This window comes from Triturus cristatus, chromosome 7 (genome assembly GCF_964204655.1).
Source record: "Triturus cristatus chromosome 7, aTriCri1.1, whole genome shotgun sequence".
In the NCBI taxonomy this organism is placed as follows: domain Eukaryota; kingdom Metazoa; phylum Chordata; class Amphibia; order Caudata; family Salamandridae; genus Triturus; species Triturus cristatus.
Window position 1 is genome coordinate 656,167,196 of NC_140590.1, and position 16,851 is coordinate 656,184,046.

General features: G+C 46.9%; 1 protein-coding gene across 8 annotated transcripts in view; it reads left to right on the top strand.

Annotated features, from left to right (window-relative positions):
• The window catches only part of ARSG (arylsulfatase G), a 1,970,563-nt gene that overhangs the window by 311,819 nt on the left and 1,641,893 nt on the right, over positions 1-16,851 (top strand). For all 8 annotated transcript variants that reach the window (XM_085617295.1, XM_085617292.1, XM_085617290.1 and 5 more), the window contains one exon: positions 1,344-1,394. The gene's annotated coding sequence lies outside the window, so the exon portion shown is untranslated. The remainder of the gene's footprint in view (positions 1-1,343; positions 1,395-16,851) is intronic.

Below are 16,851 nucleotides of genomic sequence, written 5' to 3' on the forward strand. Positions count from 1 at the left end.
TGAACCCAGACTGGCAGTCGCCTAGCAGATTACATTTAATAATGTGTTGGCTCAGTAGTTGCAAATAATTTTCTAGATCTTTAGCTCATGGTGAAATAATGGACAACGGCATCTGTGGTAATAGGCACCAGTGTTTGAAAGTCGACTCACTAATCTGCCTAGTAACATATTTTTTTTTTACCACCATTTGAGATTGTTGTGAACCTTGTCCTCAACAAAACCTAGATCTTCTCATTGACCCATAACTTGTGACTATTGCCTAGACAGAGTCTCTTGTTGTGAATACATCTGCATGTGGCAGTAGTTTCATGATTTTTCTCACTGTTGGAGGATGTGATGTCTGATAAAGAGGGAGCTGCCTCTGAAATGATTTCTCTTTCGCCTAGTTAGAATTGATTTTGCATGATGTTCTGTTTAACGCTGCCCCTAAAAAGGATTGTAACTGCTAAAGGCAGAGAGGTGACTTGTTGGCAGTGACTGTGAAACCTAGCCTGTGAAGAAGTGACACAGCAGCTGGAATATGCGATAGGCATTGTTTGTGACTGCTTCTCTTTCTCTTTGTCAGCCAGTCGAAAAGGTACACACACATGAATGGTGTTATAGTGCAGGTGATGTGCAACCACTGCTAGTCGTTTTGTGGATACTCTTGATGCTGTATTGACTCTGAAAGGCAGCACTTTTAGCTGATCCTGTTGTCAACTTGCCATGAATCTTAGCTAACTGTGATGCACCATGTGAATTGGGATGTGAAAATATGCAACTTTGATATTGAGGGCGTTGTATGATGTCCTCTGCAGAGCAAGGGAATGATGCCCTTAAGGGTAGTCATCTTGAAATGCTCAGACAGTATGCAATGGTGTAGTGGCCTGAGGCCAAGGCAAGTTCACAGCGCGCTGCCTTTCTTTGGGATCAGAAAGTACAGGGAGTATACCCCTTGATATCTTTTGTGAGGAGGTGTCCGGCTCTAACCTCTAATACCCTGATAACATAGGAGCAGAACGATGTCTAGTTCCCAATACCCCTCTTAGAACATTCCTGCTAGATTCCTAATGATCCTTCACAGGTAAGTACCAAGGGGGGGAAGGGGATTGGGACAGAGAAGAGACAGCTCGGTGATTGCTCTGCCTGTTCTGCTTTGTCGTCTTCTTTCTTTTTACTAAGCTGTAAATAAGTACATTTCTAAATACCACTTCTTATACAACTTGCAGCATTGTAAAAAAAAGGTACCTTATCTTACCAGTACAGCCTTGGAGCTAAGCCTCTCTTCTATTGACTTCTCTAGTAAAGTTGGACTTTTGCTAACTGGAGAAGGTGCTAACTCGACTCTCTCTCTTCTCTTGCAGGAGATGAATGGATGCCTTCTAAATTCAGCTCTGAACACGAAGAAACACAAGGTAAGTATTATTGTTAAACTGGAGTGACTATATGGAGGTCTATAGATTGGATACTGATTATGTATTGGGTTAACTCACTGCGTGTTTGAGTCTTCCTGATTCAAGATTTATTAAGGACCTCTTTTATCTGAGGTGAAGCACTGCTGTTTTCTTTTAAAGAATTGAAAATTGGGTAAAGGCTATATTGGCACTGGGTATAGAAACTATATATGTATATTACAGACTATTGCTAGTTAATTTTCCTCTTCGACTTTTAACTATACACAAGTCTAGGCGAAACGCAGCGAGAGGAGATTTACGCACCTACATTAGCCTGACTCCACGAGCAACTAAGCACATTATTCTTTGGTTCTGTGCACTGAACTCTAAACATGAGTTTTAAAAAACGTGCAGCCTTTTGACAATTCTGAGTCCAGTGCATCGTGAAGAACAGAACACGCCCACACTTCCGACTCCTCAGGAAAAGACTGAAGCAACACTACTTTGGGTAGTCATGCGCAGTACTCGGTTCTGATGAGCACTACAAGCATGCGCCTTAAAAACAACACTAACCTTTCACTCGGGGAATTGCCAGGAACCGCCGGAACTAAATACGAGACAACAACTAAACTATCCTGACTAGCCTATGCGACGGAGGTCAGGTGAGTTGCCAAACTGGTTGAAATCTTTGGTGAAGTGCGCCATAGAACGTTGGTGCGCGCATCACCAGACCCGGGATTCATAGGGGAGACTAGACCGCTGAACGGCAGGCATGCTGGCGGCCATGTTGGAAGTCCAGTGCCGCCAGCATGCTCGCCAACTAAGGGCACAGTGGGGTTCCAAGATTGGCCAGTGGCTTTTGAGGGGCAGAGACAAGGGACACAGTATCGTCACGAGGAGGAAACCTCCCGTGAACCCTGACAGGAGGCACAAGTTAACTAGCGCACTTGCTGAGATGTACTTGCATTCCTTTTGCAGCAGTCTTTGGTGTTTCTAACTGGGGACATAATGTGTGCTTAAATATGAGCTTATTTCCTCACACTGCGGAAAGAGTAACCTGATTCTCTTCCCGGCTGGTGTTGTATGATCGGGGGAATGCTGGGTAAGTAAGGAGGTACCTTTCTGGGGCCGATTGTCTGTGCTGTTTCCTCCAACAAGACTTTATTGGCTCTAGTATAGGTATTTTCTGCTTCAAAAGGCGGATATCTGCCGAAAGCTGGAATACTGTGCATCTTTGGTGCTGGTTTGCACCAGCTGGCACTTACATTTTTTTTAACCGATTTTGCATTTGGATTGCCTCATGACTTTCACCCTGGTGGTGTCTTTTTTTCTTTCCTCTCCATCCTAATGTCCACTTACGGGACAGATGTTCACTATCAAAGGAGACTTCGATATTTTGCTGGACTTCAGCCGAAATCCAGACACCAAGAGACAGACATGTCTTCAGTAGATGACCATTTATTTATCTCCTTAGAGGTGGTCTGCCACATCTAATGCTCCATGCATGTTCACACTGAATCTAATTTTTAAGTCGAGCGTCAGCGCGCATGCGCCATCTGCAAGACCTGTTGTATTCACTATAGGCGTGTAATCCTGCCTGATGCTTACCAGAGGTTCACTCCTGTGTCAGTGTTCTTTGCTGGCTCCTCATTGGTTGGTGTTTCTGATTCAGCAATTCCATTTTTCACTCTGGAACACCGGCCAACTACAGTTTCCTTACACTGTAGATTCTTACTTGTTTGTGTGGAGACTACTTCTTTAATTTCCTTCTCATCGGATCAGTACAATTCCTAAAGGCAAGATGAGATTGAACGTGAAGTGTAGTTTCATTTGGTAAAACAATCTACACCTACAGCTTTTAATTGGAAGGGTTAGCGAATACCCTGCTAAACATACCAACATGTTAAATAGAGTGGTGTGAGTATGTATTCCTTTTTTAGTCCAACTTATGGTCTGGTCTTGTTTTTCATGTGGAATGAAGTGTAGATTTTATTTTTGGAACTAATAATTCAGGATGGAAATGCTATGTTTCGCTGCCATCTAAAAAAATACACACTCTCTAAAATACATTACATACATTCTTTCTTGGCGGCATAAAAGCGTGCACTCACGTCATCTACAATTTAAACTAATAAGTGTATAGTTCACTGACATGTATGCAATGTACATGTCATTTCAAGTAAAGGAATCCGATACCTGTCGTAGCTTCAGTTAGTGCACACGTTTTTTTTACTAAAACTTTGGCATGTTATAATTTGGATTTCCGGAAGAAAACATGTGTCATTGAGTATTGAAATTTGCAAAAAGGTTAGAAAAAACATTTGTTTATTTGTGTATGCGTTGAAATTGGATACTTTTATGTTGCATGATAAGAATGAAAAGCTTGAATCATTGCCGCACTGACCATAGTCTCCACAGGCGTTTAATGGTTGCTTTTATGCTGTAATACACCAGTGACTGAGGTTTCTTGAAATAGTAAAATACAAATGCTGGTAGTGACTGGTTTGAAACACTTTGCGTCCTCAGGACTCTGGACAGATAGATTTCCCGGTAAGCTATATTCACACGCAGTGCACATAGGCAACAGTTGTTTTAGCTAAGCAAGCACAAAAAGGAAGTACCTTACATTTTGTACCAATTTGCATCCAACAAGGTCTGGCCTGTTCAACACAGCGGAAGAGGAGCCAACTTCTAGACTTTGGGGCAGGTAGGGCTCAGTGAGCTGTGAGGTATACCCTTTCAAACATATGACATCACTGGAGGTGACCCTACAGGAGGTTGGTTACACAAAAAACTGAGGAAGGCTCTTGGCTGGTGTTTGAAGCCTTTAGCATTAAAATACACTTCACTCAACTCAGGAACTCAGCAATTCACAATCAAAAGTATTCATAGTGAAGAGGAAGTCAGAAAACAAGAACAATGATGGTGTTCTCATCACACCCTCCTTTGGAGGGTGTCACTCTCGGTAGTATCATTGTCACACTAAGGGTTTTAAGTGGTATGAAAAAAGATAGGGGGGTGTCTCTCAAATGGGTGTGGCCTGTGTAATAAAAGGCGTGGCTTAAAAGCACCTAACCTAATCATAATGTGCCGTCTGCTATTTTGCTGTTTCTGTCATTACTTGCAGATATATAATACAGCAAGTAACATTATACCTACAAAAAGTCAGGACTATTGGCTTTGCCAGTGTTTGTTAGTTGCATAAGACAAATAAGCAACAACTGTGGCTTCATCGTTTATATTAATGAAAATGCTTCAGTTCTGAAATAATGAGACTATAAAACGGCTACAACAAGTCTCTTCGAAGTTACATCAAATGCTGTGAAGGTTGGTACTGCTGGAAAGTGAAGATTTTTTTTCACCCTCAGGGTGAGGGCAGAAATGGAGAGCCCGATAGGGACCCGTTTCGGCACCTGCTTTTTAGACCTGCTGGTGTTAAGCACCAAAGGACTCGGCCCACTTGAAGCTCTGGTCACCCTCTAAAAAAGCAAAAAGCCTTTTGTTGACTTCACATGACCACCCACTCTGGAACCCCTCCACATCCTCAGATTTTATTTTGATCTCCATTGATTTCAGTGGGCTCACCACTTAAAACCTTGATCTCACCCACCAGTAAAACTGAAACAGTTAAGAGCTATGACAATAGAATCGCTCCTCTCCACTCTTCCCTTCCCATCCGCTTCCCTTCACCTCACCTACCAGCTTCCCACCCTTCCTAATTGGTTCAGCCATGTGTCATCTTCCCTTTGTCATGTCTGTTTCTTGTTCTTTTCTTCGTCCCTCCCGTTCCATCTTATCAAATATTTTTTTTCTATCCTCTTTTACACTCCTTTTCATTCTGCCTCCGTTTCCTTGAATTGTTCCATCACCAAGCCTCTTCTCGAACACTTGCTCAGCGGTAAATGCAGCCAGCCAGGGACGTAAAGCTGTCCCCCAGCAGCCTCTGCAGTCCAGGGTGGGGGGGGGGGGGCACCATGCTTCAGGGGCCCCTTAAACCTTCAACACACCCCATTAAGACCAATGAATTTGTGTGAGATGTGGGAGACCAAGGGGCCCCTCTTCACATTCAATCAATCAATCAGTCACAGCATTTGTATAGCGCACTACTCACCCGGAAGGGTCTCAAGGCGCTTGGGGGAAGGGGTCCGCTACTGCTTGAACAGCCAGGTCTTGAGCTGTCTCCTGAAGGCGAGGTGGTCCTGGGTCAGCTGGAGGTGGGTGGGGAGGGAGTTCCATGTCTTGGCCACCAGGTAGGAGAAGGATCTGCCTCCGGCGGTTGCTCTTCGGATGCGTGGTACGGTTGCGAGGGCGAGGCTGGTAGACCGTAGCTGGCGGGTGGGCATGTAGAAGGTCAGGCAGTCGTTGAGGTACTTGGGGCCCAGGTCGTGGAGAGACTTGTGTGCGTGGGTGAGGAGCCTGAACATGATCCTCTTGTCGACGGGGAGCCAGTGCAAGTCCTTTAGGTGGCCGGAGATGTGGCTGCATCGGGGGATGTCCAGAATGAGTCGGGCGGAGGCGTTCTGGGTGCGTTGGAGTCTTTTCTGTAGCTTGGCTGTGGTTCCGGCGTAGAGGGTGTTTCCGTTGTCCAGTCGGCTGGTGACGAGGGCCTGGGTGACAGTCTTCCTGGTTTCGGTCGGGATCCATCGGAAGATCTTGCGAAGCATGCGAAGGCTGTGAAAGCATGATGAGGATACGGCGTTGGCTTGTCTGGTCATCGAGAGGGAGGAGTCCAGGATGAAGCCCAGGTTGCGTGCGTGGTCTGTTGGCTTGGGGGCGGTGCCCAGGGCTGGGGGCCACCAGGAGTCGTCCTAGGCGGAGGGTGATGGTCCCAGGATGAGGACTTCCGTCTTGTCTGAGTTCAGTTTCAGGCGGCTGTTCTTCATCCACTCGGCGACGTCTTTCATCCCTTCGTGTAGGCTGGCTCTGGCGGTGTCGGGGTCTCTGGTGAGGGAGAGGATCAGCTGGGTGTCGTCGGCGTAGGAGATGATGTTGAGGTTGTGTTGGCGTGCGATGGCAGCTAGAGGTCTCATGTAGACATTGAAGAGGGTGGGGCTGAGTGATGATCCTTGCGGGACGCCACAGATGACTTCGGTGGCCTCGGATGGAAACGGGGGGAGGCGGACTCTCTGTGTTCTTCCGGCGAGGAATGAGATGATCCACTTCAGTGCCTTCTCTTGGATGCCGGTGTTGTCGAGGCGTTGGACTAGGGTGCGGTGGCAGACAGTGTCGAATGCTGCGGAGAGGTCCAGGAGGATGAGTGCCGCTGTTTCCCCGTTGTCGAGCAGGGCTCGGATGTCGTTGGTGGCTGCGATGAGGGCGGTCTCGGTGCTGTGGTTGGCTCTGAAACCGGACTGCGAGGGGTCGAGGGATCCGTTCGTCTCGAGAAAGGCGGCAAGCTGTTTGTTGACGATCTTCTCGATGACTTTGGCAGGAAAAGGGAGGAGCGAGATGGGGCGGAAGTTTTTGAGGTCGGTGGGGTCCGCTGTTGGTTTCTTCAGTAGGGCGCTGAGCTCGGCATGCTTCCAGCTCTCCGGGAAGGTGGCGGTGTTGAAGGAGGTGTTGATGATGTCCCGGAGTTGGGGTGCGATGGTGGAGTCGGCCTTGTTGAAGACGTGGTGGGGGCAGGGGTCGGTTGGAGAGCCGGAGTGGATGGTGTTCATCGTGCGGGCTGTGTCTTCGGTGGTCACCGTGGTCCAGGTGCGGAGGGTGGCGCTGGGGTTCGTTGGTTCGGTGGTTGGGTGCGTGGATGGTGCGCCGAAACTGTTGTGGATGTCGTCAATCTTGCGGTGGAAGAACGAGGCGAGGGAGTCGCAGAGATCTTGTGAAGGGGTGATGTCGTTGTTGCCGGTGCTGGGGTTGGAGAACTCCTTGACGATGCTGAAGAGTTCCTTGCTGTCGTGGGCGTTGTTGTCCAGTCGCTCCTTCAGTGACTTCTTCTTGGTGGTGCGGATGAGCTGGTGGTGCTTACGGGTGGCGTGTTTGAGGGCGGTCATGTTGTCAGTGGTCCGGTCGAGGAGCCAGGCTTTCTCGAGGGTGCGGCAGGTCTTCTTGGAGTCCTTGAGTTCGTCGGTGAACCAGGGGGCTTTCTTGCTTCTGGGTCTGCTGGGAGGGTTCTTCAATGGTGCGAGGTCATCGGCGCAGGTGGTCAGCCACTGCGTGAAGTTACGGGCTGCTTCGTTGGCGTCTGATGTGCTGGCAGGTGGCTTCTGGCTGAGGGAGGTGGTGAGCTGGTCGGTGGTGATCTTGCTCCAGCGAGGAACCTGTTGCAGGTGGTGGTGGGTTGTGGTTTTTCTGAATCTGAAGTGGACGCAGCTGTGGTCGGTCCAGTGGAGTCCGGTGGAGTGGCTGAAGCTGATGTGCTTGCTGGATGAGAAGACTGGATCAAGCATGTGGCCGGCGTAGTGGGTGGGTGTGTTGACCAGTTGCTTGAGGCCGAGGTTGGCGAGGTTGTCCAGCAGGGTGGCGGTGTTGCAGTCCTTGTTGTTCTCCAGGTGGAAATTGAGGTCCCCTAGGAGGATGTAGTCGGCGGAGGGGAGGGCGTGTGGGCTGATGAAGTCCGTGATGTCTTCGCTGAATTGCGTGCGTGGTCCCGGGGGTCGGTAGATGAGGGTGCCTCTGAGGGTCGTCTTTGGGTCGGTGTGAATCTGGAAGTGGAGGTGTTCGGCGGTGGCGAGTGTGTCGTCGGCGTCGGTCGTGATGCGGGTGGTGTTCTTGTGGACGATGGCGATGCCTCCTCCGGTCTGGTTGACGCGGTCCCTCCTGATGATCTTGTATCCATCCGGGATGGCGATGGCGATGTCGGGGGCTGAGGAGGCGTTCATCCATGTTTCAGTGAGGAAGGCGATGTCTGGTGATGTTGTGTCGAGGAGGTTCCAGAGTTCCACGGCGTGTCTGTGGACGGAGCGGGTGTTGAGCAGGATGCACTTGAGGTCGCTGCTGGAGTTTGGCTTGGTGGGCGTGGTGCAGGTTCGGAGGCAGGAGAACTTGCAGGTTGTGCAGGTGAAGGGTCCGTGAATGCATCTTGGGGCGGCTCGGCAGCAGGTGGGGTTTCGTCCGGCATTGAGTGCGTTGAGGGCCGCGGCGTCGTAGGTCTGTCGAGTCGACTTGCATCGGTGGGGACCAGGGGTCCTGGCACTGGGCGCGGTCCAGGCGCGGACGGGCGCAGACGGGCTTGCCTTTGGCGCGCCTTCGGTGCACAATCGGCGCGCCCGCTGCGCGTGACCGCTGCCCGTACGCGCGGTCGCCATTTATGGCGAAGTGGGAGGGAGGGAGGAGCAGCTGGGAGGCGGGAACGGGGAGGGCACAAAACGAAAAGGGGGCGTGGCTGCTTGGACGGCGGCGGGAAGCGGGGCGGGCAGGCACAGGGAGACTGATTAACAATAAACAAAGCTAATACAACAGCGTGCAAGGGGACAACAGTCAAAAGGCAAATAAAAACAGAAAGGAAACAAAACGATTAGTTACACACACGCAAATAAGGCGGAGGGGCAGGGATCAGCGAGGCAGGCACAATGAGGCTGCGGGCAGCAGCGAGGCGAGGGGCACACACACAGCTGGTGGCCGTGTGGCGCGGGGGTGTCCTGAGAACAGGTCACACTCACCTGCGCCGCGCAGTCGCCATTTATGGCCAAGTGGGAGGGAGGGAGGAGCAGCTGGGAGGCGGGAGCGCGGAGGGCACAAAACGAAAAGGGGGCGTGGCCGCTTGGATGGCGGCGGGAAGCGGGGAGCGGGGCGGGCAGGCACAGGGGGACTGATTAACAATAAACAAAGCTAATACAACAGCGTGCAAGGGGACAACAGTCAAAAGGCAAATAAAACAGAAAGGAAACAAAACGATTAGTTACACACACGCAAATACGGCGGAGGGGCAGGGATCAGCGAGGGCTCTGCAGGAGGCCTCCATCATTTTGTGTTGCACCACCTGAGCCAGCATTCCAATATGTTAAAAGGATGACACAGTCAGTCATCTGCTTTCATCTTCAGGTCACAAGCACCAATCCAAGGATTCCATCCTTTCAAGTTCAGTTTAATAGGTACAATTAAAATGGGTTTTAACCTCTCCGGTGCGTCGGACGGTCGGGGGGCGTCCAATGCACCAGTGCTCATGTGCGAAGGACGGCCCCCAGATGTCCGATCACATGGCATTAGAAATCCCCCCCCCCCACAGCCTCGGGAGTCGGGCAAGAGCTTCCCCAGCTCCCGAGGCTATGCAGATGGTTTCCCTGAAATGACGAACAGCGCGCACGTCACGCTAATGTCCTTTCAGTGAAACAGAAACGGAAATGAACCTTGAGGCTCAATTCAGTTTCACTTTTTACGTGCTCTGGGGGCTATCTCAGACCCCCGAGCACATAGAAAGATGGGAGAGTTATCATTGGAAGGGGGAGAATCTCCAGGAGGGCGGTCCCCAAGCAGGGAACCACCCACCAGAAACCAGGAAGGGGGGAGTGGCCCCTTGGGCAAGGGCCTTTGCTCCCCCCATAACATTTTGGGAACATTTAGTCTTTCTGCCCCCGGATTTTTTTTCTAATTATAATTAGGGGTGGGTGCTGCCCAACTCCGCCGCAAAAGTACAGTCTTTCTGCCCCCCGGGGGCAGATGGGGGAAGTAGCTCCCAATCTGCCGCCATACCCCCCCCCCCCCCCCCCGGGCAGAAAGCCCACTAGAAACCAGGGATTTTTTTTATCAAAGGCATGCCAATGCCTCCACCCCTCCCCCCCACAAACTTCATGTCCAGATTGGGGGCAGTAGCCCCCAATCTGCCCCCGCGGGGGCAGAAATCATCCTAGACACCAGGGTTTATTTTTGTTATAGTCCCGGGGTGGGGGCTGCCCAGAATGGGCATGCAAATGCCCCCACCCTACCCCCAAAGAAAAGGAAAGACATTCTGCCCCCCCTCCAAGAGGCAGATGGGGGCAATGGTAGGTTTCCCAAGATGGCCGCCGAGCCTGGGTCCAAAACCCAGGTGACTCCCCTTGCAAAACCAGGTTGTTTTGTGATAGGTCATTTTGATGTCTCCTTAATACGTTTTGGGCCCTTGCCTATTGCGGGTACTTGGGGCACCCACATGAGTGAGGTACCATTTTTATCGGGAGACCTGGGGAACGCTGGGTGGTAGGAAATTTGTGGATCTAGGCAGATTCCAGAACTTTTCACCACAGAAATGTGAGGAATTTTTTTTTTTTTTCAGTTTGAGGTTTGCAAGTAATTCTGGGTAACAGAACCCGGTGAGAGCCAGACAAGTCACCCCATCCTGGGTTCCCCTGGGTGTCTTGTTTTCAAAAATGTATAGGTTTGCTAGGTTTCCGTAGCTGCCGGCAGAGCTATGGTTCAAAATCTACAGCTAGGCACTTTGCAAAAAAAGGGTCAGTTTTCACTGTGAAAATGTGGTGTATCCACGTTGCGTTTTGGGCCGTTTCCTGTCGCGGGCACTAGGCCTACCCACACAAGTGAGGTACCATTTTATCGGGAGACTGAGGGTAGCACAGAATTGTGGAGCAACTGTTATTAACTATTGACTTCCGATGCATTTCTGCCTTCCAAATGAAAGACAATGTGTAAAAAAGAAGTCACTTTGAAAAATGTCCTATAATTCTCATGCTAGTATGGGTACTCACAATTTCGGAAATGTGCAAATAGCTGCTATTTCTAAACTCTATATTTTGTTCCAATTTCAGAAATGCATAGGTGTCTTTCATCCCGATTTTTCAATGTATATATTGTCCCATATTAATTGCAATATACCTGGTACATAATAAAAAACCATTGAAAGATGCTGCTCAGTTATTGGCTCTGGGTTCGTCGGGTTCTTGGTGAACCTACAAGTCCTATATATCCCCACAACCAGAAACATCAAGCAGATGTAACGGTATATTGCTTTCAATCATCTGTCATAATTAAAAGAAGTTACAGCTGAAAACGTTGGCACAAATGGCTTTTTTTTCATCTCGTGTTCATTTTTCCTATTTTCAACTGTAAGTTTCTATGAAGGATCTACACAATGACCCCTTGCTGAATTCAGAATTTTGTCTACTTTTCTAAATTGTATAGCTTTCCAGAATCCATTATTGCTTTCATACCCATTTCTGGAAGAAGGTTGAAAGTACAAAACAGAAAAAATAGGCTATGTCCCAGTAAAATGCCAAAACTGTGTAAAAAGTGTTGGTTTTCTGAGAAAGGTTTGTCAGTCCCTGAAAGCTGGGAAAATGGTGATTTCAGCTCCATAAACCCTTTGTTGATACCATTTGCAGAGAACAAACCAGACGCTTTCATTTGCAGCACTTTTTTCCCATTCCCCCCTTCCCCCCCAAATAATTGCTGTATTTTGGCTAATTTCTGGGTCCTCTCCAGGGGAATCCAGAAAGCATGGGTACCTTTACAATCCCCATGATGTTGGATGAAAAGGACGCAAATTTGGCGTGGATACCTTATGTGGTCAAAAAGTTACAGGGGCCTAAGCGCGAACTACCCCAAATAGCCAAAAAAGACTTAGCAGAGAAGGGGTTAACAATGCATTTTATTTACACCACGTAGAAACATGAGCAGTGTAGAAGGCACTACTGCTAAAACTGGATGGCAGTTAACAGGTGGTGGTAGGGTCAAGTATGGTAAAAGTCTGATAACAAGCATGGCCAAAGAAAGTGACTGCACATAACTTTAGCTTTAAAACAAAATGTTAAACTCCTGTGATTAAACAGACTGCTGGGAAAGCTATTGCTTCTTCGAATTCCTCTTGCTAGAAGCAAGGCTGTCAGTAACGCTGCCACTTTTATTGCCAGCCTTGCTTCTCGTAAGCAAGGACTATAAGTACAAAGTGCATGTTTACGCACTGCTTGCAGGTTTTCAAAATGCATAAAGAAAAGGTATTGTGATTTACTATGCCAATAGCTCTCGCAAATGCAAGACCTATTGCATTGCAAATGCTTGTTCCTTTTCGCACCTGCTCTCTACCACGTCTGTGATATGCCTCAGGGAAGAAGTCTGACCAACTGTTCAATTTCCACCCAGTGGTATTTGTCATAGCTTGAGAGGAGACACACCGGATTGGCCATGCGCCACTGGTAACATAGTAAAATGCATAAAACAGCATCTGAGGAGTTTTTCCCCATCACAGTCCTTGGATCGAAGGAGGCCCGTCCTCATTCTCTTTGCCGTCCGTCTCTTTCGTGGCTGCTGAAACAAAGGTATTTATGAATTTCAACATTTTCGCTTTATTTTCTTGAAACTGATTTTGTCTGGTAGGATTAGTTGTTTTGGGGTTATCACAAGATTAAGATACTGTGATGAGCACAGATGACCTCACCAGTCATGGATGAGTGGAGATCGTAAATGTGTTTCAAATGGGGAGAGTACAGGTGCAAGATCAAGTAGATTACTATTTAGCACAATAAATAGCTATGACAAGTAATCCATGTGTATGTTCTTGGACGTGTTTTCGTGCCCTGAAGCCGGAAGACGCAGACCTTTGCGTTTAAGAATGCTCTCCCTTCTGAAGTATTTTTGGAAAATTAGTCTGCGGTGTACTTTGTCCAGGAGGGAACATCAACTACCCTTGCTAAAGTTGTCAAAGACCAGAACTTAAAATGATGCACACAAATACCCAGCCTGCTGATAGGAACAGACGGTAACTACTAGTGCTCCTTCACAGGCGGGGGCAGCTGATAATCAGCAAGAACACTCATTATAAATGGAGATTCTCTGCTTCTCTCCTGAAGATTCAAATCTCAGGTTTGTCCATAAACCAGTAAGGACCTCTGCAACCCTTCCACGCTGGATTATTTTTGCCTGCATGTGGTTGAAACACGCTTGCAGCTCCTTGAAAATCAGAATTTTTCTGACTGTCCTTTTCAAATGTATGCCTTTGGAAAATGTGTTCTATGGCCAAGGTATGTTTTGTGACTGAGGTATCCAGTAGTACATTTGGCCAGAGAATATATGAGAGACCTTATAAGTGGACATCTAGATCTTTAGTCCTGAACAAGACCGATGCAGCCCATGTGTAGAGTACCCTACACAAGCTTCTATAATGCGCAGCACAGTAACTAAAGGCATGAAGTAAGTTCTTTGGCCTTATTATGATAATCAAAGAGGTAGTGGTGAAGCTATTTCAAAAGATGTGATCGCTGATCCACAAGAGAATACTCACCCATGGATGTAGTAAAGACAGAATAGTGGGCTTCCTGTTTATCGTGGCACTGCTAGTGAGGGTGTAATGGAAACAGAAGACTTGACATTTATGAATGGTTAAAGTATCACAATGTTTTTCTGCTGTCAGCAGACTTTCTTAAACCGCATATGTAGTCGCCTGGAATGGCATGGTGAATTTTGTGAATGTCTTCAATCAACTGGCAGTCTCATACCAGCCTAATTGCCAGACCGCCAGCTATGGCTACCTTAATGACATGGAAAATAATTTGCTGGGGGTCTTCCTCCACACCAGCTTTGAGTTTCCTATGTCGAGCTACATAAGAGTACGGCATTTATTAATGACTTGGTCCAATGCAGTATCATCTCCGAGATGGCCAAAATATTGATAGGATTGTGCCAGCTGCCTTTGCCTAGGACGTAATGGTACTATTGTTGCTGTCACCATAGATCAATTCTGCACTGAATCCCTGACATTGCAAATATAGCGACCAATTATAACGGATACTATGGTGGTTAATCAACATGGGGTCCGTTTAACATGGTCCATATCACTTTTGTTTTGTGGAGGAAGTGCAGATAAAGAAATTCCTTGCCTCATGTACTGGCACCAAGTGATAAACATAGATATATTGGTAATTTTGTCAGGGCGCAGACAATTTGCACTTCAGTGTACAGATTTCTTAATGCAATTGTCAAGTGTGCCAAAATATTCTCAGATCTGGAATATAAATAGTGTTGAAAATGATCTTAATGGAGCCAGAAATTGAAGCTTTGACTCTGATGGCTATTTTGGTAATTGAAGATATGCAGGTAATGCCACAGTGAGGACAAAACATACCCCCACCTGAAACCAATTTGAGACCTAGGCATCTAGAGCTTACCAACTAGACAGCACACACTGTCTGATCGTGAGTGTTATTGACAAATTACAGTGAGCTTGTAGTCCGTCCATTGATTAATGTTGGTTAGCTTTACTGCCATTCGCATTTGCTTGCTTCTTATTCAATGGCTTGCCTTCCTCTTCTTGTTTGTCCCTCCCCTGGAGCACAGCTGGTTTACAATCCCTTTGATTGGCTGGCTTGCATTCCTCCATTGCTCACATTAAGGGAAATACTTTTTTCTTTTTCATTTAGCAGAGTGCATGTGTGTTATAGCTGTCCTGTGTGCTGCTTCCTCTTCCATGTACCTGTCCCCAATGCTGTGGTACTTCCCAGCTTGCTTTTAAAAGCACATATATGGGAATATTTTTGCTGTGGCATGGCTGAAGAGCAGATTTGAAGTTGTAGATTTGTTTTATTGCCTGCATTCCACATATTGCATGATCTTTGACACAAGGTTTTTTATGGTGCTTGGAAAGGTCCATCTGCCGCACTCACTCAGAAAAAAAGGTGTATTAGCTACTGGTAACTCTGCAGCTACCTAAAAGTAGCTCTACTATGTGGAGATAAAAGTTCTTAATAAGAAGCTTTTGCTAGGTTAGAATTAACTTGTATATCAAAATTGAAAAGTGCGCTTGAGATTAAAATGTGCATATTTTCAGAACTCATAAGGTAATGATTTGAGAAAAATTACTGAATTTATGAACTATATTTAAAGATGATATTTGAGTGATGTATCATGCAGCATAAAGGACACGTATAATGCATGTTATTACCAGATGTATTATAGTTATGTATTACACATGTAGAGGCATTCCAAATTGATAGCCATTTTATTTTATTTTTTTAAACATTTTGGTGGCAACCCTCTCTGTGGCACCGAGGTGATCACTGTTAATAGTAATCGTGCATAGGGTGGTCTCTCATGTAAACTTGTCTGATATGTTCACTATTACAATAGTAATAACAGTAGCTTGGTATGATATTCATTTAACATGAGTAGCTATTATTACAGAAAAGTTTGGAGACTCCTGATTTAGTATGATACTTCTCCTGGAGGCCCATAAATGTTCTTGTTGGGCTACTACAGAGAACCAAATGAGTGAATCCCCTGGAAAGTAAATTAGACCTTAAAGTATTTCTGACCATTCTTATTCATTTTAATTATTCAGTATCATGACTGAAAAATGCTATAGCGGAGGAGCGTCGCCCCACTGCTTCACAGTAGTGCCAACTTTAGAAACATAAAATGCTAATAACATAGTTATTATCATGTTATGGTTCGTGTAAGTCTGCGTTGCGGGCGGGCGGTGCTGCTCTGCAAGCAGGGGAGGAGTTGTTTGCCCACTCCTAAGTGCGCAATGACTGTTTGGTCGGCCCTCTCGGGCTGTCCAAAACAGTCATGCGCACTTCCCTGTTGCAGCCTGCATGGAGAGCATACCCCACCCTCAGCCCCTGGTTGAAAGCTGTGTCACGGTACTCAGACCAATCACAGTGCTGCATTGCAGCATTGTGATTGGTTTAGGGGAGGGAGCCTGGCTGTCTGCTTCCTGTCGGAGGCAGGAGCAGAGAAGACTTGGGACCTGGCCTCAAGGTACATTTTATTTTTTATTACCGCCTGCTGCGCCCTCCCGCAGGCCCCCCCAGCCACGAGCAATGACGGATGCCCCATGGAGAAATAAAACATGCAATTTAAAAAGATGGAAACATTGAAGTGCATGTCCAGTTTTGAGATACCAAAAAATTTTTGCTCTCCTCCTGTTTTTTAAAATGTTTTTCTCTTTTCCTTTTTTATAATCATTTACAGACAAACATTGAAAAATCCAACAGCTCTGCACTCGCATTAAAAAGGTGGGACTGATTGGCTTTGCCAGTGCTTGTTTTTGGGTGACCTAAACTGCTTAACCTCCTGTAGCAGCTTTAGGTGATTATAAGTTCATGATGTTTTACTTCAAACCAATTGAATATGCGGCTAATATGTTATAATACTTTAAACATACAGCATGGACATGTAGTAATATAAAATTGAGATTACATATTGTGGGTTATAGACAATGTTTACTGGAGATTCAGATTTGATGATTGGTCTTTTAATTTCTCCGTGCTTTCTGGGAGAAATTACTCTTAAAATGATAGGCCATGTTTTTTGCTGTAACATTTCACCTCGGTTTTATTCTAGAAGAAAAACAGAGGCTGCATAAAAGGCTGGAGACGATTAGTTCTCAGATATGACAAAACACGACTATTCTGTATTGACTCGGTTTAGTTAGTTCCCACTCTGGAGCCCAATACTGAGCAATCACATCCAAGTTGATAGTAAAAATGTACATTTATATTTTTCGGGACTGGGCAGTGACAATGGAACACAGTCGAATGATTATTAATGACTTAGCAGCACTGTCCCTCCCAGCTAAAATGTTGGCGACGTTAGTCACTCACTTCTATTATTTATG